The sequence below is a fragment of the Mirounga leonina genome, unplaced genomic scaffold (assembly GCF_011800145.1).
Source record: "Mirounga leonina isolate KUSES-001 unplaced genomic scaffold, KU_Mleo_1.0 Mir_154, whole genome shotgun sequence".
NCBI classification, from domain to species: Eukaryota; Metazoa; Chordata; class Mammalia; order Carnivora; family Phocidae; genus Mirounga; species Mirounga leonina.
Window position 1 is genome coordinate 36,017,488 of NW_023270389.1, and position 26,451 is coordinate 36,043,938.

Consider the following 26,451-nt stretch of genomic DNA (forward strand, 5'->3'; position numbering starts at 1 on the left):
GGAGGATTCACATGCAGGCAGGCTGACTTGGGAGCCCGCCCCACCATGGCACCAGACGCCTCTCTCTCTCTCTTTTTTTTTCTAATTTAATTTTATTTTGTTATGTTAATCACTGTACATCACGCCAGCCAGACGCCTCTCTTAAACACACGTCTACTGTGTGCCAGCTACTGCTTCAGCGCCCCAAATGCACTGACTCATTTAAATCTCTTAACAGCCCTATGAGGAAAGGACAAGCGTGAGCCTTATTTGCAGATGGGCCACAGAGAGGTTAAGCAACTTGGCTAAGGTCACCCAGCCTTTTTTTTTTTTTTTTGTCGTTCAGGTTTTATTTCAACATCATAAACTGAACTCTGCAATCCAGCTAGACCTGGGGATAAGGAACCATGGAGCCCGCAGAACTGCAGCGAAAGCACAGAGATTCTGGGGTATTTCGAGCAGGTGGGGGTGGAGGAGTGCTCTCCTGAGTTACAGAAGGAATGGTCTGGTAGTTAAGGTAAAACACAAGTCAGATTTATTAGATCTGTCCACAGTCAGCCATGGTGATCTTCTTGCTGGTCTGCCGTTCCTGGACCCAAAGCGCTCCATGGCCTCCACGATGTTCATGCCCTCTTTGACTTTGCCAAAGACCACATGCTTGCCATCCAACTGCTCGGTCTCAGCAGTGCAGATGAAGAACTGGGAACCGTTTGTGTTGGACCCAGCATTGGCCATGGACAGGATGCCAGGACCCGTGTGCTTCAGGATGAAATTCTCATCATCAAACTTCTCCCCATAGATGGACTTGCCTCCAGTGCCGTTACGGCGTGTGAAGTTCCCACCCTGGCACATAAATCCCGGAATAATCCTGTGAAAGCAGAAATCCTTTCTCCCCAGTGCTCAGGGCACGGATTCAAACCCAGCCCATGCCTTGAACATTTATACCACGGTTTCTCAGCCTCATCACCGTTGATATTTTGGGCCAGCTAATTCTTTGCTGTGGGAAACTTTTTTTTTTTTTATGTTAAGATTTGATTTACAAGCCTTCTTTGTTGTACAGAAAGTAAAAATGCTGTTACAGTCTTGATGTAACTAGCAGCCACTGACGGCTGACTCACCAACCACAATGTCCCATGCTCATCAAGAGTCTTACACGAGAACCTAACAGCGCTTACAATTTTGTTGGAGTGAAGTCCCCAAGCTGATGGTGGATTTTGAAGAGGGACCAAATGGAGAAAGGCAGAATGTCACAGGAACTATTCTTTGGCTCTCTGGGTGGGTGGTGTCCTGTGGTTGGTATCACAGATACCTTTTATTACTATTATTACCTTTATTACTATTATTATTTAAACTGCTACCAGTGAGCAGTCCAACTGATACTGAGCAGTCTTTTCTCTGCAGGTTATTTTGGTCTTAATCATCAATTTTTCTCCTTCATCATCAATTTTTCTTTTCCTCTTTTACCTTCCCACTTTCTTACTTTTCTTCCTCTTCTTCCTCTTCATCCCCTTATCTTCATCACCTTGTCCATCGTGTGCAAATTCTTCTTCCACCCCACTGACTTCACCTTCATCCTTCCCCCTTTCACACCTTCTTCTTCCTCTTCATCTTCTTGGTTATCAAACTCCTCCTCCTCCTCACCATCCTCATCCTCATTTTCTCCCTCGCCTGGTTCTTCTGGGTGCACACCATTCACCTGGGCATCTGAACCAGGGGCTTCTTGATCCTCTTGGCCCTAGCCATCCAGGTAGGTCAGCCCGGGAAGATGCTCTCTCCACAGTCATTCAGACTAGTAACCTCACAGTTAAACAGGTCCAGGCTTTTCAGACATTCCTACTTTTTTCAAAGATTCCAAGGTGCTGATATTTTGCAGTAGAATGCACTGAAGTTCAGATATGTGAGATTTGAAAGGTTTTCTGCTAACCTGTCGAGAACTCCAAAGATGCTATTGTCACCGAGCTCAAGCTTTTTCAATGTAGGTAGCTGGGGGAGATGTGAAACTGAGATCAAGCCTGCATTTATGAAATTGAGCAACTCTAAGTTCACAAATTCAGTGTTCAGTCCGCAATTTTCCCATCATTTGATCTGCAGTTGTCCGGGACAAGTTTTCCAACAGCGGCCGGAGTCGGGTTCCTCAGCCCCTGGTGGAGCCTCCTCTTCACGTCCATGGTTCCCTCTTCCCCGCTCTTCAGACTTCACTTTCCACGGAGGGGCGGAGGGGTGACGGCAACCGGGCCTGCGCGGGGAGGGCCCTCGGACGGTCCGGGCGGCGGGCAGGCGAGCGGAGTCCCTGGAGCCAAGTGACGGGAGCGCAGCGCTGGTCTCACTACCGCCGCCCCCGGCCGCGGGCCGCACTGCGCAGATATGTGGGGGCAGCTCGGCTGGCTGGGCTTGACAGGCTGCTGCCTTCCCTTGAATAAATAAATCTGCCAAATGAGGGAGTCAGACAAGAAAAAGGACTGCATGGGATCTAAAGTCCTTCTGATCTCCAAGAAATGACTATGATTATGAATTATGATTACAGAATTAGATAGAAAAATTGAAGTGAATGATCATACACCAGGTCTATTCATGATGATAAAAACTTGGCCTTTCTCATCTTCTTAGATAGAAAGATAATTTTCAGCCTAATGGTGATGTCCATAATTGACTTTAAGGGCTTCTTATAAACCCAGATAACTGTCTCCCGCAAAGATTTTGATCAGGTAGAAATAATTTTCTTGCCATAACCCACACCATGAGTCTCAGCTGCTTCCCTCCCAGTAAATCTGACACATCATAGCAGTCTGAGCTCTGGAGTCACGCTGAATGAAGGGTTAAATACTAGCTCTGCTACTTACTTGCTGTGTGACTTTGGGCAAAGCACTTGATCTCTCTGAGCTCCATTTTCCCCATCTGTACAAATAGGGGATAATACCATCCTCGGGGAGGATTAAACATGATGATCTAGAGGAAGTGCTCCAATGTAGTACATGCTCAACACATGTCAGTTGTTGCTATGTTATTATTATTCAAGATCCAACTCAAAACAAAACATAACTCTTCCAGAAGCCTCCCAGAACTATCACATCTAACTACCCCCCACTTCTGCTCCTCAGTGTAACTCATGTGTGACATCAACAATCCCCAGATGGGTCCTATGTACCTGGAACCATCATGACCATGATTCTCAATCAGGGGGCATATTACAATTATCAAAATAGCTTTTTTTTAAATTATATTTTCCTGGGTTTAGTTATACTCAGGGGTGAAGAGGGGTGAGAAGAGGGTGAGCAAGTAGATTTTTTAAAACTCCCCATGATTCTTATAGGCACCATTATCTCATCCCCATCGGTGAGCCCCTAAATTATCTGCGAGTAACCACTGGATGCCTTTTTTTTTTTTTTAAAGATTTTATTCATTCATTTGAGACACAGAGATACAGAGAGAGAGCATGAGCAGTGGGAGAGGCAGAGGGAGAGGGAGAAGCAGACTCCCGGCTGAGCCAGGAGCCCGATGTGGGGCTCGATCCCAGGACCCTGGGATCATGACCTGAGCTGAAGGCAGACGCTTAACCATCTGAGCCACCCAGGCGCCCCTGGATGCCTTTTTTTAAAAAAGTCTGGTTATGTTCAACTATTCTAAAAATGTTTAAGGAAAGGAATATGATGCCTTTATGAAACAGATTATAAAAGAACAAGCTTAGCCAAGAAGCACTTAATGCTAACCGGGTACTGATGATTTAAAAAAATAAAAGAGGGGGTGTAGTTAATTGAAGAAACTAGTAACTTTTGAACTTTTGGTAGTTGAAAAGAAATAATCATAGGCTAGATTTGGATTTTACAGAGACTAGGAAAAAAAATGCAGCCTTGACTTTTTTTTCTCTTTTCTCACTTGAAAGAGGAAAGATTAAGAAATAGTATGTAGGGGGGCGCCTGGGTGGCTCAGTTGGTTAAACGACTGCCTTCGGCTCAGGTCATGATCCTGGAGTCCCGGGATCGAGTTCCGCATCGGGCTCTCTGCTCAGCAAGGGGTCTGCTTCTCCCTCTGACCCTCTTCCCTCTCGTGCTCTCTGTCTCTCATTCTCTCTCTCTCAAATAAATAAATAAAATCTTAAAAAAAAAATAAATAGTATGTAGAGAAAAAGGTAATTTTAGGCCTTGAAATTAGCAAGGTCAATATTTTTCATGAAGAGAGATGGCCAAGGGGGGCTGGCCAAATGTCAGGAGGAAGGAACAGCCTTCATCAGGTTTTTGAGCAGCCAAGCCATGAGTGTCTGCCATGACACTTTGGACAAGCCAAGGGCCCTGGGCTTCCTGCCCTGAATCACTGGGGCTGCAAGACAGTCAAGGTTACCCTGAGGGGAGAAAGAAAAATAAAAATTAAGCTAAGCAGTGCTTGGATATGTTGAGTTTAGGGAAGGAAAAACCAACATTCAACTTGTATTGATAAGGTATGTACATATCTTAATAAATTGGTCCAAAAAATAGCAATCAGAAATTATTGGATTCTATTCTTCTGTTGACAGTATTGTTAATAGAAAAGGCCCAAGTGGTAAATTTCCTGCAGATTTCTGATTCAGTTTCACCACACCATTACCACTGAACAGTTGACTTCATGGTAGCTATCAGGGACTGTAAGAACAGTGCTCATAAAAACATAATCAGCCTTGAGATAAGCAGAAGAAACCCTCCCCAGAGAATTCTCCTGGAGGGGCAATGCTGAGGGCAGAAGGAAGCATGTGGGAAGGTGTTCCAGACAAGAGAAAATATCTCCAAATGTGCAGAAGAGATAAGGACAACGTGGGCTAGGGGACAAGTGAGGTCATTTAGCTGTGATATTAAGTATATGGAAACAAAGTCTGCATTTAACTGATCCCATTTGGGGAACTGAGTGAAGAAAGCCCTCCTGCGTGAGAAGATGCCAGAACTTAGTCTTGAATTATTCTGGTAGATGAAGGAGTGAGGGTAAATGGAAAATTCCAGGCAAAGGGAATAGTATGGCCAAGCCTGGATGGTTGAGAGAACAAGTCTTATCTGAGGAACTGCAAGTCTCTCAGTATAGCTGGTTCCTACAATTCAAGGGTGGTGGTGGGGTGACCCTAAGAGAGGAAGCTGGCATGTGACAAGACCCACATCATGAAAGGCATTCTTAGGTTTTATCCTACAGGCAGTGAAGCTCCTTATTTATACCTGGTATCTCCACCCTTGGGCTCAGGACAGACATAGCAACCTCAACCAGCATCCCAAGATGCAGAGTTTGTTCTGCTCACAGGTTCCAGGGGAAGGATCAGAGCAGCCCACCCACTGGGTTGCTCATTCTGACAGCTGGCTAAGACCAAGGGAGACACCAACCATCTCGATATTTATGAGTGATCCACTGGTACCACCATACATTTCAAACTGCTAATTTGGTTTGCCAAGATGTGGTATCAGATTGATGTTACATTAGTTCTGATACAAAATGCTGGCTAGTAAAAGTTTTCAAATTGCCATAGCTTCTGTAGTTTTTGAAATAGTTTCCAACCTATTTCAGCACACAGGGAGGAGTTTCAGAAAGATGTTTGCACTGAGTGAGGTCTACAATCTACACCTGTAAATGGAAGACCAGAAGTAGACTCTCATCCAGCGTATACACAGGGGCAGAGATGCTGATTCCATGACAGCCCTCTATTTCTCTTCTAAAACTTAGATTTCAGCTCCACTCAGAGAGGCTTTTCTGAGCCAACCAACCTTCTGGATGCCTCCCGAAACCTAAAAGGAGGGATGCAGAGCACCTGAAAAGTGGCAGGCTTGGTTGGTCCTGGGAAGGTCACTGTGACATTGCCATGAATAAGAGGAGGAAAAGGAAGTTCTGAGGGGCCCACAGTTATAGAAAGAGCAGAAAAATTGTCTCTACTCTGCCCTGAGAGGCATGATTGAAACCCTGGGCTGCTCCCCCTTTCTCTGGGGGAGAAAGCAGAACAGCCTCTGAGGGGAAGGAGTATTTTACCTCTGACATTTAGAAGTACCAGCTCATGGTGTTAACAGAAATGGTCCAACTTTCAGTTGATATTTTAATATCATCTAAATTCTCTACTAACAACGCATTATTAGTGTGGACCACTCTCACCCCCTTCTTGTACTTGCGTCAGTCCTGCTCCTCCCTGGTCTCTGGTTACAGCAGATGGGCTGGGGTGTCAGAATGATAAAAGTGAGCCCCATTTGGCCCATGGTTGTTTAATCAGCAGTAGTATATGCTCTGCTCCTTAGGAACTGCAGGTCACATGCCCTCTTTGGAACTAAACACTTCAGCTATTAATGCAGAAATGAATGGGTTTTCAGATGATCACTTCAGTCTAATGACCAAACTCGATCTCTTCATTTATTCATTTATTCCACAGACATCTACTGAGCATCTCCCTTGTGTTAGGCGTGGCCCTAGTGCTGAGGTATAATGTCTGATGAGACCAACGTCTATATGAATGGACAAATGAGACACAGTGTGGTCAGGGTGCAATCTAGACTTGGGGGTGAAGGGTGGGGGGTAGGGGTGGGCAGGGTGGGCATCATGCCTAGAAAACAGTTTTGAAGGATAAACAGAGTTGGGGGTATGGCAGTGGAGTGGGAAAGGAAGACTCCCAAGCCAAAGCAACTGGTCCAGCCCTGGGGCACGGGGTATGGATGGAAGGCAGTGAGAGAGGAGGCTGGACAAGTGCATAGGGGCTGGGCCTGAAGCCCTATGTCAGGCTAAGACGCTTGGATCTGCACGAATCAAGACTTGCTCACCAAACCCCTAGCATGTGCTCTGAACTGGTGGATGTTTTCAGAGCTTCATTAAATATAACGAGGGTACGGGCCTGCCCTTTGCTGAAGAATTTACACGTACTCGGTTATTTCCACCATTGAAGTCTTAGTGCTTTGGTTAAATCCTGGCAGAGTCATGAAGTCACTGCCGATCAATCAGCCAATATGTAAAGAACATGGATTGAATGCCCAACTTCCTCAACTACCAGCTCTCCTTTGCTTTTTCTTCTCAGTCCTATCACGCAGGCTCAATATTTCGGTATCATTTCTGCACACCCTTTCTCGTTTTAGTGATCCCCATGTCCATTTCCCCCTTCCATTCCTGCTGCCACTTCTGGTGCGCAGAGCCATCCCTTCTCAAAGGACACGAGCCCCCAGCCTCTCTCCAGTCCCTGTCCTGAGCCCCCATCCTCTCCCCAGTCCAGTCTCCCAAGCCACCTCAAATCTTGCTTCTACACAGTGGTAACCAAGTTTCGAAGACATTCTTTGGATCGTATCATTCCTGGCTCCAAATTTCAGAGGTTCCCCACTGAACTCAGCATCTGGCCCATCCTCCTAAGGGCGGTGCCCAGGTATGTAGCTCCAACATGCCCACACACGCTTGTCTTCCACTACTCATGCCGATGCACCTATGCCCCGGACCACCGTTCTTTGCACGCACCCTGTATTCAGGATTGGTTCCATGGACGTGCAACCCGCGCTATCCCATGACCTCTGCCCTTAGAAGGTCCCACGCTTGAGCGAATGCTCTGCTGCCTTGTCTCGAAATTCTTAACAGTTTGTGAACAAAGGGTCTAGCATTTTCGTTTTGCACTGGGTGCCACAAATACGTTGCTGATGTTGCCTGCCTTACATCCCCATCTTTACTCATGGTCTTCTCCCCATAGAAAGGACCTTAACTGCCACTGCTGCCTGAACCCGACCCTTCTATCAAGGCCCAGCTCAAATGCCATCAAGTCTTTGTCAGCCCACGCCTGAAGCAGGCTCTCCTCTGGGCTCCCCAACCCCCAACCCCAGTACGTCACTTTTACTTCTGTTTTAGCACGTGTCACACATAACTCACAATGTAGTTATCTGCAAACAGGCCTCCTTGCCCTCACCACAGGGAAGGCAGACTTCTCTAAGAATGGGGGTGGCAGGTATATTCTTTCACATCTATTGCTCCCTAAACTCTCAACACATTATTGATGAATTGAATTTCACTCTCCAGAATAATCCAGTGATTTCTTGGCCACCAGGATCTCTTCTTCCCAGGAACGGCTCCCAGCCCTGCCTGGTTCTACTGGCGGTACCCACGGTAAGGTGTGGCCCTCTCAGAAACAATGGTAATGTGAGAATGGGCACCAGGCAGTCACTTACTTGAGGAGAGCGAAACGATTCTGTAACTAGTCATGCACATGAAGAGCAGTCTGAGTGAAAAGGAGGGGAAAAAAAAAAAAACCCCAAATTTGAAAGTTCATAGGCCAGCTAAATTTTCCACAAAAGAGAACCAATTCCCACTTGTGCATAAAACTGTTCCTAAAGTAACTGGTACACCCAAGAGGCTTCCTGAGGTTGAAGACTTCCGCCAGAAGAGTAGCCAGTGGAGCTCAGCTTGAATGAGGTCCCCCAAGGACCATGTTGCATCAAGAAAAGGCCCAACTATGACATGCGCTCTCCCCGCATTTTTCTTACAACACATCTTAATCCAGTCGTGTCTTTTTCTTGCTTAAAAGCCTTCCTTCCGACACTCTCCTTACTAGAGAACAGAGTCCAAACACCTTAGTAAAAAACAGCTAACATTCCTTGAGTGCTTTCTTTATGCCAAGTACTAGGTCAAGTATTTTACGGAGCTTATTTCATTGAATCCTAACAGACCTAGATAACAGGCACAACTTCAATCCCTATTTTAAATATCTGAGCTCTTCATGTGCATGAGTAGTTACAGAATGAGTTCATTAAGTTATGCAGATCTTCCAAAAGTCAACACTTTCCATCAGAGAATACCAAAAAAACCGTATTCATTAGTATCCCTATCAACTGCATCATCCAGTCTTTAGCATTGGAAACTGTCACACTCATGCTGGAAGTTACCGGTTTTCCATAATTCTAATTTTTGCCGGAAAGCTTTAATTTCCTAATTGGCAACAAACACTGTCAGTCACTTTCCTTGATGTGATGGGCTCACCGCATTGATTTTCATGAAAATGTCTGCCAAATACTCAAGTCTGGAAAGCCATGCTTTGTGTGTCAGTTTTTCTTTCGAGTAAAAATGGCGGTGAAAACAGCAAGAAAGGAGAGCCTATTGCAGCTTGCAATCCAACTGCACAAATGCTTTTCCTTGGAACAACCGTATTTCAGTATGTGGAAGTGCTTTACGTATGCTTCCCATTTTGTCCCACAGAATATTAAAATATATATACTCAAGGGTCAAGATTTACTAAATTTAACTATTCTTATCACTTCATCAAGGGCATTCTTCAGTAAAACTGGACTTTTTTTTAACAAGTGCGTGGCAGTGAAGAATACAATGACAGCTAACTAACACAGCTCAGGATGGCCTTGATTCATGCTAAGGTGCTGTCTATTTACACACCATTGCTTTTGTACCATCAGTGCTCATTATCAACATAGTAAAACAGGCAAATAATGTCTTTGCATTATTACATAAATAGTTGTGACCCTGCAACCTCCTTGACAAGGTCTTGGGAACCCCAGGATACAAAGATCCTGCTTTGAGAACTGTTGCCCTTACACACCTCTTTAGAGTCAATTCGAATGCTACTTCCCTGAAGAATCTTACCACCTCCCCTCCTTCTGAGCCACCACTGTAATTTGCACAAACATCTGTCATAGTACTTATAATATTTTATGATGCAGTTAATTATGCTGTCTATCTACCCTACAACTGTAAGTTTCTCTAGGTAGAAACCATATCTTATTTATCTCTGAACACCAGGCCCTTTACAGTGCCAGGCACATAGTAAGTGCTTGATAAATGCTGTTGAATGAATGGATAACTTGTACGGTAGGTTGTGTTTTCTAAAGATGGTTATGACACTATGTCCCATCACACTTACTCTTCTATATTCTTGCCACATACTCATCCATAGGCTTGTTCCCTTTTTTTTTAACCTGGTAGGCTTTTGTGACTGCACCAACCTTCAGAGCATGGTAAAAGAGATGCCATGTGACTTCTAAGGCTAGGTCTTTAAAGTGCCATGCATTTCTGCCTTCATCTCTGGGGACACTCACACTTGGAATCCAGCCATTATAAGGAGAAAGTCCAAACAGCCTGTGGAGAGGCCTACATGGAAAGCAACCTGGGTCCCTGGCTCAAATCCCCAGCTGGGTTCCCATCCTACATCCAGGAAACCAATTTGCTACCCATGTGAGTGACCCATCCTAAAAAATGATCATCCAGTGTCCAGTTGAGCTGAGCCTACTGACAACATGTGGGACAGAAATGAGCCACCTTGATGAACCTCCGACCAATTGCAGATTTATGAGCTAAATAAAAAAAAAATTGCTACTGTTTTAAATCACTACATTTTGGGGTAATCTGTTATGCATCAACAGATATCCCATGCCCTTGATATCTGAGTTATCCTCTTTACCAAACCGTCAGGTCACAGAAGACAGAAACTGATATAATTACTCCAAAATTCCCTCCCACGTTTAGCACAGGGCTGTACACATTGCAAGTGCTCAAAATGTATGTGTTGACCACAAGTCAGGACTTGTTTTAATATAATCACGGACCCTACACATGGAATGGGGGAAATGTCTCATTTCCCCAGGACACAATTAGATACTACCATACCCGTTAGGAAATGACATGAAATGTAAAACACAAGCCATAAAAACCTGGTCTCCCTATTTTTTTCCCCATGAATTAGGCTACAGAAGGATTTTTAAACAGTCATTACTAGACAAATGTCTTCCTACCTACCTCCTGGCCACCTCAGATGAGAAGTGTGAGGTAGCCAGTTAGGAAGTCAGACAAGGGAGGCCAGAGAAGACAAGGCAGATGGAGACAATGTTGGCATGTATTTACTTGTATAACTTGCTATTTTTGTGTTTTGTTCCATTTGTAAGCAACCTTGCTTTATTTGTGGCTTAACATTATTAGCTAAATTAAGAAAGCAAAAACTGTAGTATGTATTTTTAGCTCTAATTTAAAACTGTAAAAGCAATTTCACAGGACTTGTTTGTTTCAAGACAAGACATACTTTGGCTGAACGCATCAGTAGAAGTGAACTAAATAATAGTAGTGGAAGTGATTCTGAAGAAATGGAGACCAAGGAGTTCGTGGTAGTTTTATTTGGAAGTACCATTCTTCGTATACTAAGTTTGGGTCTGTAGGCATGTTTGAGGGTGGCATGCTAAACCCAAAAGTGTGTTATTGGCAGAGATGTTCTAAGAAATGATACCTCCAAAACTTCTTGGGCAGCATTTACTTACACAAGGTTTAAAAAAAAAAAAAAAGCTCAAAACCAAAAGAATTATTTGAAATGAGAGGATTGCATTAGAAAGCCACAGAAGCAAATGCTCAAAATTTTACCTATTAACGCTCTGCAGGCTTCTAATAAAATAGCACTTTGGGTTGCTAGGCAAAAGCAAACAAAAAAAAAACCACACACACAATCAATAAAACAGTGAAAATCTGCATCAGAGGTATTTGCTTAGAAACGTTGGGTGAACTGCTATTCAACATAGTACTAGAAGTCCTAGGCATCAAACAACAATCAGACAACAAAAAGAAATAAAAGGCATCCAAATCGGCAAAGAAGTCAAACTCTCACTCTTTGCAGATGATATGATACTTTATGTGAAAAACCCAAAAGACTCCACCCCAAAACTGTTAGAACTCATACAGGAATTCAGTAAAGTGGCAGGATATAAAATCAATGCACAAAAATCAGTTGCATTTCTATACACCAACAACAAGACAGAAGAAAGAGAAATTAAGGAGTCGATCCCATTTACAATCGCACCCCAAACTATAAGATACCTAGGAATAAATCTGACGAAAGAGGCAAAGAATCTGTACTCAGAGTACTATAGAATCCTCATGAAAGAAATTGAGGAAGGCACAAAGAAATGGAAAAATGTTCCATGCTCATGGATTGGAAGAACAAATATTGTGAAAATGTCAATGCTACCTAGAGCAATCTACACATTTAATGCAATCCCTATCAAAATACCATCAATTTTTTTCAAAGAAATGGAACAAATAATCCTAAAATTTATATGGACCCAGAAAAGACCCTGAATAGCCAGAGGAATGTTGAAAAAGAAAAGCAAAGCTGGCAGCATCACAATTCTGGACTTCAAGCTCTATTACAAAGCTGTAATCATCAAGACAGTATGGTACTGGCACAAAAACAGACACATAGATCAATGGAACAGAGTAGAGAGCCCAGAAATGAACGTTCACTTCTATGGTCAACTAATCTTCGACAAAGCAGGAAAGAATGTCCAATAGAAAAAAGATAGTCTCTTCAACAAATGGTGTTGGGAAAATTGGATAGCCACATGCAGAAGAATGAAACTGGACCATTTCCTTACACTGCACACAAAAATAGACTCCAAATGGATGAAAGACCTAAATGTGAGATAGGAGTCCATCAAAATCCTAAAGGAGAACACAGGCAGCAACCTCTTCAACCTCAGCCACAGCAACTTCTTCCTAGAAACATTGCCAAAGGCAAGGGAAGCAAGGGCAAAAATGAACTATTGGGACTTCATCAAGATAAAAAGCTTTTGCACAGCAAAGGAAACAGTCAACAAAACCAAAAGACAATGGACAGAATGGGAGAAGATATTTGCAAATGATCAGATAAAGGGCTAGTATCCAAAATCCATAAAGAACTTATCAAACTCAACACCCAAAGAACAAATAATCCAATCAAGAAATGGGCAGAAGACATGAACAGACATTTCTGCAAAGACATCCAAATGGGCAACAGACACATGAAAAATTGCTCAACATCACTCGGCATCAGGAAAATCCAAACCAAAACCTCAAAGAGATACCACCTCACACCAGTCAGAATGGCTAAAATGAACAATTCAGGAAACGCCAGATGTTGGCGAGGATGTGGAGAAAGGAGAACCCTCCTACACTGTTGGTGGGAATGCGAACTGGTGCAGCCACTCTGGGAAAACAGTATGGAGGTTCCTCAAAAAGCTGAAAACAGAGCTATGACCCAACAATTGCACTACCAGGTATTTACCCCAAAGGTACAAATGTAGGGATCCGAAGGGGTACGTGCACCCTAATGTTTATAGCAGCAATGTCCACAATAGCCAAACTATGGACAGAGCCAAGATGTCCATCAACAGATGAATGGATAAAGAAGATGTGGTATATATATACATATACATATACATATATATGTATATATATAATGGAATATTATGTAGCCATCAAAAAAATGAAATCTTGCCCTTTGCAACGACGTGGATGGAACTAGAGGGTATTATGCTAAGCGAAATAAGTCTATCAGAGAAACATAAGTATCATATGATCTCAGTGATATGAGGATTTTGAGAAATAAGACAGAGGATCATAGGGGAAGGGAGGGAAAAATGAAACAAGATGAAACCAGAGAGGGAGACAAACCATAAGAGACTCTTAATCTCAGGAAACAAACTGAGGGTTGCTGGAGTGGTGGGGGGTGGGAGGGATGGGGTGGCTGGGTGACAGACATTGGGGAGGGTATATACTATGGTGAGCGCTGTGAATTGTGTAAGACTGATGAATCACAGACCTGTACCCCTGAAACAAATAATACATTATGTTAATTAAAAAATTCAAAAAAAAATAAAAACATTTTTATGTGTAAAAAAAAAAAAAAGGAAATGTTGGGTGACTCTGTGGCAAAGAAGGTAGCTCCAGAACCTCTTTCAGATGATATCACAGAGTAACACAGCAGGCTAATGATACAGAAGACCAACTCTTAAACCAAATAAAGCAAGCAAAGGATTTCTCATTGCAACTTGACAAGTGCACCAATACCACCAAGATGGCAATCTTTCAGCACATACATGGTTTGAACATGATGGTGATATGAAGGAAGAATCCCTTTTTTTTCCCCATGCTCATTGCCATAAGACACAACTAGCTCTCAAAAGTATAAAGCTAAGAATTACATTTGTCAACAGACGTGGTTTGGAGTTTAAGTTTTGTGAAGAGGATGTTCTGATGGCACAGCTGCAGAGACAAGAAAACATTCTGGAATTCCGCCGATTAATAAACTTGCACCAGAATGTAATTAATGCATTGCTGCCTTTGTTGAGAAAGACTTGCTTCAAAAATAAGTCGGCTAAACAAAACACTGTATTTAGTGATGCAGTAAAAACTGTAAATTACATAAAGGTAAATGAATTAAATTCATGCTTACCCTGAATAAATTATTGAGAAGGAAGCCAATAATAAACAACAGTACTACACGTTGATGTTTGATGGTTATCAAGAGGAAAAGTTCTGTCAAGAGTGTCTTAAGTACAGGAGAAATTCTTAGTGTTTTGCCTGCTTCGTCCCAACTTTACAAAGACATCCAAACTTGTTTGTCTGTCCCTGTTATTTCAATGATCCTCCCATTCAAGTACTAACCAGGCCCGACCCTAATACTTCCATGTAAAGGAGGAACATGTTTCTCAATGACAGAGGAGACTGAAGACCACTTAAAAGAACAGTCTCCATAGCTGACAACATGTTCCAGATCTAACAAGTATCACTGAAGGATGTGATCATATTGATAGAGCATATCTGAAAAAAGTTATCACCAAATATTTTCTGAATTTGAGAAAATGTTTTGAATTATTTTTTTAAGTTTATGCATAGACAATTCTATGGATTCATTTTTTTCATCAAAAGATAATTTAAATTTAACTAACATTTTTGGAACTGGCTACTGATGAAGAACTGAAGATGAATTTGGAAACACAACACCACTTGCTTCATTTTAGATAAAAATTACAAATGAATATTCTGAGCGAGGCTAAATTAGCTAGAGTGTCTTTTTTTATTGCTGTGACCATTATATCAGACGACCCAGAAAACCTGTATGTTAATCCCACCACCATAAGGAGAAATGCAGGGGCAGATCCTAAATGACCTTGAATGCCCTTCACAACATACCTAGGAACATAAGCCACATATACTTCCACGGAGGCCTTTCTTTCCTGTCTCCAGACCCTGTAGGAGAATGTTCTATTCCTTCATGCTGGGAGCAGCTTTATTCCATTCTCCAGCAATAATGATTCTTGTTCATTGTTATTCAGAAAGTCACTGCAAATCATTTCTGGAAGCACCTGCTCTTGAACAAAGGGGTTTAGCTGAGGACGGCTCAGAGGATTAGCTGTCGCTGTCCTAAAAGATGTGGGCTCTACCTGGGAGTGGAGACCTACCGATTTTTGACATGGATGAGTAGTTCCCAGAACCACATATCAGAAAGGACCATCTAGTTGCCAACAACCTACTTTAATTCAGCATGCTTTTGTTGAGTGCCTAAACCATGGCTTGTGTCCTTGATGCACTTAGTTTGGGCTTCATCATCTATCCCCCGAGAACAGCATTTTTGTCAATCCAACCTAGACTCAATAAATTAGCAAGCAAGAAGCAAGCTCATCTATGCATGGTGTTCATTCAAAGTGTGCATACAGGCATTTAATAGAAGGAATTGCTTCTTCACTCGTGACTGTTTAATTATGATTGTGGAACGACAAAAGGACAAGTATAATAGGAATTTTCTATATTAATCACCAGTGTGTGCAGGTCAAATAAAAAATGTACACAGTCTTTGTAATTCTTTCCTTTTTCTGTGTTTGTTCTGAGTATGTTTACTGAAATAAAAGTTAATGTCTGTTGAATCTAATTTAAAACTTGGGGCTTGTACTTTATTCACCTATTTAAAATTTAATTTTTCCGAATTTAACTTATTATATTTTGACAGAAGTGTTAGTCTGAGATGGATTGGATATTTCAAGATATCAAAAACTAGTTCTTTACCACAGACAGCCTGAGAAGCACTGAATTAGCAGACTGACAAGAGTGCATATGCTACTATTTTTATTTTTGATTTGTGGAGACTCTCCAGCCCCATCATCAGTAGATGTGCTCTGAGCTGTTTTCCACTTGCAACAATGGGTTTCTGGGGAGCCACTTATACCCCCTCTCCTGCTCCCACATCCCTATGCTCATGGCTTCACAAGGCGGTTTCCTATGGAGTTAGTAACACCGTCCACAAAGAATAAAGTGAGAATAATAAAGATGCAATCTCACAACAGCCCAACTCATTTTAGACAATAAAACCAACTAGAAAAGAGTCCATTGAAAAGGTCAAACAACATAGGGGTCATGGCATCTTATGCCTCCTGGGCAGAAGAACTTGAAGATTATTTTTTTTCTTTTCCTTCTTTTGAAAGGGAACACAGTCATCAAAAGAAGAGAGCTGACACCTCGAGTTCAGGATTTCAGGAGTTCAGTTGAGAACATCTAAAAAGTATTTTTCCTCTCACCATGAAATTATCTGGTACAGCAATTCTACAGTCACTCTGAATACATGCAAACTAAAATGACTTATGCTCTGAAAGTTACATTTCCAACTGACAATGTGCAAAAAGCAGCGTTGCAAAATGTGCCTTTGTGTGCAGAGCCCAGTGAGCAATTACCTATCCCTCCTGACCACGCTGTGCAGGCACAGAGCCTGGGCAGCACCTCGGCCAAATCTGCCCGGGGCCTGCAGAGTTGGCACGTGGCAACTCCGAGTCTGGTGGGAAACACATTCACCATCAAAGAGTGAGTTTCTTAAACCTGGAGAGAATATAACTTCAACCTTCTTCAATTTCATAAATATAATTCCAAACTTTTAGAAATATCAGTTTGCAAAACCTTCATGACGGTGTTATCTCTTCTTAACTTGTAATTTTATCCCGCAACAAACATTCACAAGTGCTACTACTTTTCAAGGATTTAGGTGGAGAACCGGGAAGATCAAAGATGAGTAAGACAATTTCTACACTAAAGGTGCTTTTGCTATAAAGTAAACAGGTCATTATTTCAATACCTTCTATTTGTACATTATGGCTCATATTTGAATACCTCAATTGAAATAGGCAGGGAAGAATTATTGCCATTCTCCCAAAGAGGAACTAGAAAGTAGGATTTATTAAATGATCTTCTTATGTTCACACCACCGGGGTATGATCTAGAACATAGTGATGGCTAAGAGCATGGCTTTGGGATCAGATGTATATGTGTTCACAAATTAGCTCCAGCGGTCATCACCTTAGCTGGTTATTTTGGACATATTAGCCCATTCCATTTCCTTATCTATAAAATGGAGATATATAACACCTGTCTCAATAGGCTATGGAGGATTAACTGAAAATGTTTGTGAAGATGGGAGGAACTCCGTAAGTGATGGAGTTCACTATCGTTATTTTATCAAGAGTCCTTTTTTAAGCACCCCCTTCCATGTACTACAGTATGCGGAGAATAACAGAAACAGACACTCACTATGCAATACAAGGAGAAACAGGCAAAGGATGTAACATAATAAAACAAAAGCAATAGATGAGGCACTGATAAGGACTTCATCCTCAACGTTTCCATAGTAACATCTAGATCTCAGAGCACTTATGGAATACACTATCATTGTCAGGGTCTCTGGCTACCTCACACCTACCCCTCTTGTCAGTAGATTATGAAGTCCAGGTAAGTTTTACTATTTTGCCAAATCCTTAATTATTTACTATACAAGGACACAGCCATGGTGCTTGCCCTTGGGGACCTGCCATGAAGCAGGCTACTCAACAAAGTGTGCTGACTTAAAGTAGGTTGTTGATGCTTAGGTTGTTCTTTCTGGGATTTTCCAGTTACCTTTCTTCTGCTGATTTCTTATTTAATTCCACTGTGGTCTGACAGCAGACACTGAATGATTTCTATTCTTTGAAATTGGTTTAGGTGTGTTTTATGGCCCAGAATGTGGTCTATCTTGGTGAATGTTCCATGTGAGCTTGGGAAGACTGTGTATTCTGCTGTTGTTGGATGAAGTAGTCTATAGATGTCAATTATATCCAGGTGACTGATGGTATTGTTGAGTTCAACTTTGTCCTTACTGATTTTCTGCCTGCTAGAACTGTCCATTTCTTTTTTTTTTTTTAAGATTTTATTTATTTATTTGACAGAGAGAGACACAGCGAGAGAGGGCACACAAGCAGGGGGAGTGGGAGAGGGAGAAGCAGGCTTCCCACCGAGCAGGGAGCCCAATGCGGGGCTCGATCCCAGGACCCTGAGACCATGACCTGAGCCAAAGGCAGACACTTAATGACTGAGCCACCCAGGTACCCCTAGAACTGTCCATTTCTGATAGAGGGGTGTTGAAGTTGCTCATTATGAGAAAGGAGTCATCTCTTTCTCCTTGCAGTTTTATCAGTTTTTGCCTCATATAGTTGTGGGTTTTTTTAAGATTTTATTTATTTATTGTGGGGGGGAGGTGCAGAGGGAGAGGAACAAGCAGACTCTGCACTGAGCATGGAGCCCAACTCGGAGCTCGATCTCATGACCCAAGCCGAATCCAAGAATCAGACACAATGGACTGAACCACCCAGGCGCCCCAGCCTCCTATAGTTCAATGCTCTGTTGTTAGACACATACACATTGAGGTTATTATATCTTCTTGGAGAATTGACCTCTTTATCATTATGTAATGCCCAAGACTGTCCTTTCTAAATAGGGGTTTTGAAAACTACTCATCTATGTCAAAGATCCCTGGGGCTCCCCTCCCAGGTAGGGTCCACATCTTTTAGCAGTGTGGCAGTTAATCCTCTGAGCTGTCCTCAGCTAAACCCCATTGTTCAAGAGCAGACCCTTTCACCTGTGATTTGCAATGACTTTCTGAATAACAATGAATCATTATTACTGAAGAATGGAATAACACTACTCCCAGGATGAAGGAAGAGAACATTCTCCTAGGGGGTCTAGAGGTGGGAAAAGAAGGCCATCTTGGAAGTGTGTATAGTTTATGTAACTAGGCATATTTTGAACGATGTTCAAGGTCATTTAGCATCTGGCCCCTGCATTTCTCCTTAGGGTGGAGGGACTGAAACACAGGGCTCTCTGGGAAGTTGATTCAATAAGAACCCTAGTCTAAGGAGGGGATGAGCTTTTAAGTGGAGGAAAGCTGGGAAGGAAGGCCACTTAGCCTCTCCTCTATGGTTCTGACAATGCAGCTCTGGCAGCAAACTGTGGTTCCGACTCAGCAAAACAAAAGGCCTGCAGTTAACTAGACCCATGGTCCTCAGAAGGCATTCAGTGGATATCTTTGCTACCCAACCGAACATATCCCAGTGCTAAAGTTTCACTTCTGATGTACAATACTTTTCCCTACAGTGAGTTCTGGTAAGAACCATCTCTTTCTTATAAAACTTCTAGGGCCTTTACAATGTCCTTTACAGGTCAGTACCCTAAGTGGCTTCATGTGACCATCACTGTTGTCCCCCTAAAATCTGTTTTCAATAGAGCAGCCAGACTGACCTCCTAAAACTTAAGTCAGATCATATTCCTACAACTCTCACCTTACTCAGACTAACAGCCAAAGTCCTTATGATGACCCAGAAATCCTGATGATGACCTTCTGTCGGCCCCTTCCCATCTCTCCAACCTCATTTCTCCACTCTGGCATCCTTGCTGTTTCCTGAAGACATTCTCCTGCCTTAGGGCCTTTGCAAGGGCTCTTACCTACACAGGAAGGCTCTTTACCAAAATAACTGCATTGTGAACTCTGTATCTCTTTTAAGTCTTTGCTCAATGGTACTTTTTCCAAAAGGTTTCTCAAAGAGGGTGTAACATTACGACCCATTCCTAATGCCTCCCTTTGGTGCTTCCAACTTCCCTTACCAAACTCTATGATCCCTAGCCCTCAACTCCCACAGCACTTACTGCCTTCTAGTAAACACAAAAAATTATTCGGTTTATCAATCAAACACTCATGTAGCCCTTATCATGTGCCAAGGGTTGTTCTAAGCTCTTTAGAAATAACTAATTTAATACTATCATTTTGTATGTATTGATTATTTTCTGACATATCAGTTCCACAAGGACAGGAATCTTTGTTTTATCTACTCATATATCTTTGGTTCCTAGAACAGTGCCTAACACATCATGGATGCTTAATATTTGTTAATAAATGAATGATTCTCCCACTAGTTCTTTTCACAGAACCATCCTTGAATTTCCTTTAAACATCTCAAGCTCTGGGGCTTCTGTCCCTTTGTATGGGCCATTCCTACTGCCTGGAATGTTTTCCCCCCCATTATCCATGCCACAGACTCCTACTCATCCTTTAGCTTGATTTAAGCATCATTGCCCATGAGAACATCCTCTTGACCATGTGCAGACATAGTTAAGAGCTCCTTCCTCACTGTAGACACATCAAACCAAAGATATTTTCCTGAAGAAACTTAGTTCTGGCAAATAAATGCATCTGTGTTTGCCTCGAGGAGACATTTCTTTGGAGAGTCAGGGCACAGAAAAAAACACCTAAGCTTCAAGTACAGGGTGAGCTGGAATATGTCAATGATAAAACACTTGTCTAGAGTATATTTTAATCCCATCCATTGAATAAGAGTAAACCAGATTCTGTATTGAATAAGAGAGGAGAAAGAAAGAAGGGAGACCAGCTGTTTATGCCATTCAAAGGAGCAAATTAAAGGACATTGGACAACAAACAAATAAGGTTAAAAAAAAAAAAAGTAAACAATGATTTCCCACTGAGGGTTTGGAAAAATGACAAAGTCAATTCAAGATAACCGAGGTGTTAGGACCACAATCTGTCTCCAAGACTCTGCCACTCTTTCTCTCTTGACCTCTTGGAGAGACAATCCTAATGTATTTGATGTGTCATTTTCCTCCTCTGGGACTCCAGGCAGTTTGAGAATGTTGTTTCAGAACTACAGAAGACCAATAAAACTCCCCAGACTTGATGAGAGGGGAGATTCTTATGCAAGGCAACACCATCAAGCTTCAACTAAGGAAAGTGCTCAGGTAACCAGCTCTGGTCTTAGATTTCCAGAAATAATTCTTTGAGTTATCAGGAACAATCTCCTTAAAAGCTACTGAAGAGCTTTACAAACACCTATTAATTATGGTCCCTTAATTCTCTGTAAGTTCGACCAAGCATCTGAGGAAGCATGACTTTGCCATAAAGATACCCTGCAAACACAGGCCTCTCTAAACACATAGGTCAACTATTTGCTTTGTGGCTTATCCTGAGAAAATATTGTTGCCAACTTCTAATTGATGTTTCACTCTGCTTAAGTTCAAGTATTTGAATATACAGGACCTTGGATAATTCAAGCCTACACAGAGTTAGAAAACAATAGCTTTTCATTATCCCCATCCATCATCCATCCAAATTTATATTCAGAAAAGGTATCTCCGGTTTTTGGATTTCCAGAAATAAGTTCTTCCTAGGCATAATTTCATTGAGAAATAAGCTTTTAATAAACTTTATAAATTACCAGCCTTCCCAAGGAGGGTTCAAATGAGACTAAGACAGATCTGAGAGAGGGAATTGAGGTTAGTCTCAGCCAGGCCACCACGTACTTTCTATGACCAAACGAAGGTGCTGGAAAGAGCTCCAACAGATGCCTGAGTGGGCTGGGTGGGCTACAGATCAGGGTCTGACATGGACAGGCAGACAAAGTCTGGTGGCTGGGAAGCTGCAAAATCCATCTACTGATCTTTTCTGCTACAGCATCCTTGACAAGGGTCACCAAGAGTCAATATTTCCCCTCTTAGAGAGCTTTCTACTCTGCTTCTTTGGTTACTGACCAAACTCAAGTGCTAGAAAAGTTTTCTTCTCTGTTCTCCATTGGGCATAACTATACCTTCTGGAGATACACAGGATGAATCTATTCCTTCTCTTACATGAAATTTTTCAGGTATTTAGAGCAGCACCGTCTAATAAAATTTTCTGCAATGATGGAAATTACTATATCTGTGCATTGGCCAATATGGTAACTACTAGCCCCATGTGGCTACTGAGCTCTCGAAATGTAGAGGTGTAACTGAGGAACTACTCTTTAAATTTTTACTCAATTTTCATTAATTTAACTTGAAATAGCTACATGTAGTTAGTAGCTATCATATCGAACAGTGAAGATTTAAAAACATTTTTCATGATCTCTTTACCAAAAATCTTCTCTTCTCTAGGTAAACTGCCCTTGTTTGTTCAATAGTTTCTCAAACAAAATGGCTTCCAGAACCTTCTCCATGCAGTCAGTCCTCTCTGGATATGTCTAGATTTGCCAAATTCCCACAACGTACTAAAACAGGGAACTCCTGGTAAGGTCTGCCCAAAAAGACTATGACCTCTTATCTGGTCCTGCTCAGATATTTGATAATCCTCTCCTTAAACCTAACTTAGGCTGTAAATTTTTGGCAGGTACTGGGCACTCAGTAAATACTTAAAGCTCAAATGAATATTCCAGGTATCTTGGTGTAATCTGATGAGCCCATTTTCCCAATTCAGAGTCTTCTCAAATCTACTTTTTTTCTCCCTCTGTTATGATTTGTTTCGTTGACTTTGAGGATTTGTGGCTCTTAATGACATCAGATATTCCTACATTAAAATTGTGTAAAAACACATTGTGTAAAACCTCAACTATAAATACATTTAAGGACAAGCAGGGTTATTTTGGTGTCCCTCTAGGAGTAGATAACAAAAAGTAATCCTCTAAAAAGATAATAATCATTATCTGGAGGAGAATAACATTTCTAGGTAAGCACTTCCCTTCAGAGATTACAAGTGACATTAATCAAAGTGAGAGAAAGTTCAGTCCTCTTTGCTCAGTAGGGCAGAACCTTTCCTTCTCACTCACTCAGCCCTGGAAGCCATCTCGGAAGGGGTTGCAGATTTCATTCCATTCACTGATATGTCTTATATATTACACAGAAAATCGAATATCAGCAAATTATAATTGCTGTATTCTTTAGACAAATCATTCAATGGGTGTTACATTTCTTAAAAAAAAAAAAGGTATGTGTAAGTTGAATTTGAGAAAGTTAAATCATTTCAGAAATTGTTTTGTTTAGGGGCGCCTGGGTGGCTCAGTCGTTAAGCGTCTGCCTTTGGCTCAGGTCATGATCCCAGGGTCCTGGGATCGAGCCCCGCGTCGGGCTCCCCGCTCGGCGGGAAGCCTGCCTCTCCCCCCTCCACTCCCCCTGCCTGTGCTCCTCTTTCACTGTGTCTCTCTCTGTCAAATAAATAAATAAAATCTTTAAAAAAAAAAAAAGAAAGAAATTGTTTTGTTTATTAGATTTCACTTACAGTGAGGGCAGGTACACATCTAGGAACAGAGGTAATGGAACGACAGATGCAGTACATCTTGATGAGCACTGAGTACTGAAGTATAGAATCACTGAATTGCTATATTGTACGCCTGAAACTACAGAACACTGTATGTTAACTATACTGGAATTAAAATGTAAAACTTAATTTAAAAAATAAAGGTTAAAAAAAAATGACAGATGCTATTCTTATCTCTAATTATTTTTGTTGAAGTCTCATCTCTTTCTAAGAGATGGCACAGAAGTTGTGTAACATCACTGAGAGTAAACAATAAGCCTGCCAGGAAATTACCTTCAATCCCAGAAGAAGGCTGATGCCCTTTGGCAGAGTCCAAGTGGAGTCAGACAAAATTCTCATCCTCCAACACCCCTCAGTTTACTGTAGTGTGAAAGAATTCTCCTCCTTCATCCTTCCTTTCCAACAGTCCCTTCTTCCTACCACTTCCCAAAAAGGACTCTAGACTATAGCCACCCTAAACTTGAAGAACACATACTAGGCACAGTACTCGTACAGAGAAAACAAAGATGAGAAAGATACACCACTGCCCCTGAGGAGCCGAGGTCTCGGAGGAGAGACAGTACATGAATCGTGGTACAGAAAGACAAAGAAAGGCAAATCCTACAAAGACAACGGATGACGGTTTGTGGTAACACAGACAGCCAGGCAGACATGCTGGCTGCTGAAAGCAACAAATACATCAATTGAGCGGATCCTGGGGAGGCAGGAAAAGCTTGACTCACTGCCTGTGCCTGAGGTCAGGACCCTCATCATTTCTTATCTGGACAATTCCAATAGCCTCCTAAATGGGTCTCCCTGCCTCTAAGCTTACTTCATCTATTCTAGCCCATTCTCTACAACACCTGCTTAAAATCCTTCAATGACACCCAGCCATCTGCCGAAGCCAGCATTCCTTACCATGACCTGTAGTGTTCTATATGATTTAAATCCTGTTCATCTCTCTGGCTTCTCTTTTTTTAAACCCAAGGTCACACAGAAGTTCTTGGTGGTCCCCAAAGACTCCGTGCTATATCTGTGCCTTTGTACAAGGTGTTCCTTCTGTCCAGAACATCTCCCTTGTCTCAATCTGATGAACTCTCATTCATTCCTAGAGTCTCAATTCCCCAACAAAGCTTTTCTGGACAGCCCCTAGGTTGGGTTAGTCACCCATCCCCTGTGTTCCCCAAACACCCCGTACTTAGCCCTCTTAGAGCATTTAATCATACTGCTTACATTTGTCACTGTGTTTTTATCTGTGTAACTCCCCAAACTCAGATTGTGAATTCTTAAGAGCAGGAAGTTCATGATCTTTGTATCACCAAAGGTTTCCTCGGCACCTGGAACACAACAGGGACTCAATGAATGCTTTTGCTTCACCAAAATATTGACCTAGAGTCCCATGACATAGGAGGGGAAAAACCAATAAAAGGAAAAGGAAAAAAAGTTAAATTTTATTCTGTCACTTCAGGCTGGGTAACCAGAATCAAGTCACTTAATCAGGTTTCTCACATGACACTGGTGATTAAGAGGCCACACAGGGTAGCGGGAAGTTCAAGAACCTTGGAATCAGCCATACCTAGAAAGGAATCCTTTGCCTTAGTCTTTATCAGCTATGTGATTTAAGGGAAAGTGATTTAGCCCCTTGATGACTCAGTTTCCACACCTGGAAATGGGGACAACATAGCATGTAATCAATACAGTTATGGAGAGGATTAAATGAGCTAGTTCTTGGAAAACATTGAGAAGAGACTCCTTCAGATCGTCAGCAATTAGTAAACGCCAAATATTGTTGTTGTTGCTGTTACTGCTTTTTGAAAATGCTTTGTAAAGAGCTAAACAAATGTCTGTGATCTTAAAAATAAAAAAGCATTTTCAAAAGTCTTTTTAGGTTGACAGCAGGGACAGTCTCTTGAGAGCTATAAGAGAATAACTTTATGTCAAATTAGACTCCCGTTTTAAAGTAATATCCTACTTAATTTCATTCTGGTATCTTTTAAAACTCCGAAGATAGACTTCAAAAGAAATATTTTGTATTCATAGTGGAGGAAATTGCCTTGGCACTTGTAGGCTGGCTTCTGACGTGTCGGTGCACATGAAGAAGCACTTGACAGCCTGTCTAAAGGAGGATCTACCTAGAATAAAGGAAAGGTCCCAGCACCCGTGAATAAGCTAACCAGGGCTGGGAGAGTGAGAGATGTGTGTGTGTGTGTGTGTGGTTGTGTGTGTGTGGGGGGGGGTGAGTGTGTGTGTGTGTTCTGATATCTTCTGAAAAGTTTCTCCAGGAGATATCTGAAGATGTATTTATTTTTCTCAGTCCGTGACCACATGGGTCATAGAAGAGATGTCTCTCCTCTGTAGCATGAAGGCATTAGGGCACTTTTCTTTTGGTCAAGGCAATGTACACCCCTTAGCTAGTGGCTCTGGGGCTTTTCTTTCACAAAAAGCAGCCGAGATCTAAAATAAAAAGTAAGAAACAAAATACCCAGCAGGTGTTCTCCTAACCATTTCCAGTCTTTGAGAGGGGTAAATGAAGGACCAGGAAAAGAAAATATATTATAAAAGACAAAAGAAAAGAAAAGGGGGGGAACAACCCGAACCATGAAAACCAGCCCAGGCTGGGGCTGTTTCCCATAGCCATTCACATACATGCCCCCGAGCAAGGCAGGAGGAACCCTCAGGGGTAATAAGGCTCTGCCCTGCACCCCATCAGGAGACGACAAAATGGAAATGGTAACATCACACCAGGTGGGCTGGGGACGATATATCAGGAAGCACTTGCTTCTAGCATTTTGCAAAGTCAGGTTTGGAGTCTTCTCCTGAGAGGCTGCAGAGAAAGTTAAGGTTCTGTTTTCAAGAGATGATGTAGAGGCCAGGGGATGGTCCCGGCCAATATCCAAAGTTCTCTGTAGAGCTATCATTTTAGACACAAAAGGCCCCTTAGGTCTCCTAAACTTACAGCGGCCTCCCTGCTACAGTTTAAATAACAAAACTCAAACAAATTACAAGCTCACCGAAACCATCAGGAGGAATGATGCCATGGTTTACACCACTGGTAAGCACACTTCTAATGAGGACAAACTCGTGGTTTTGAATCCGGTGTTGGCCTGTTACCTCTCTCCCCATACATGGACACCAGGCCAGCTGTCCTGAAAATGTAGGCCAGTAAATAAAAAGGAGCTCAGACAAAACAGAATTAGCATCTGCAAAAATCTGTCCTTGCTACTTAAGGAAAAAAAAAAGTTCGAAATCTAGACCCCCCAAATGGTCAGTCAGTAATGGGCCAACATTTGCCATTTGCTCCGTAAGCCAAAAATAGTGCGAGGGCACAAGAGCACATTGCTTTCTCTCCTACCATGACCAGAAACACA

General features: G+C 42.1%; 1 protein-coding gene and 1 pseudogene across 1 annotated transcript in view; both read right to left on the bottom strand.

The window, feature by feature from the left end:
- Positions 1–26,451, bottom strand: part of KCNH1 (potassium voltage-gated channel subfamily H member 1) — a 364,126-nt gene that overhangs the window by 130,274 nt on the left and 207,401 nt on the right. The gene's annotated exons all lie outside the window — the stretch shown is intronic.
- LOC118014294 lies at positions 444–846 on the bottom strand (annotated as a pseudogene).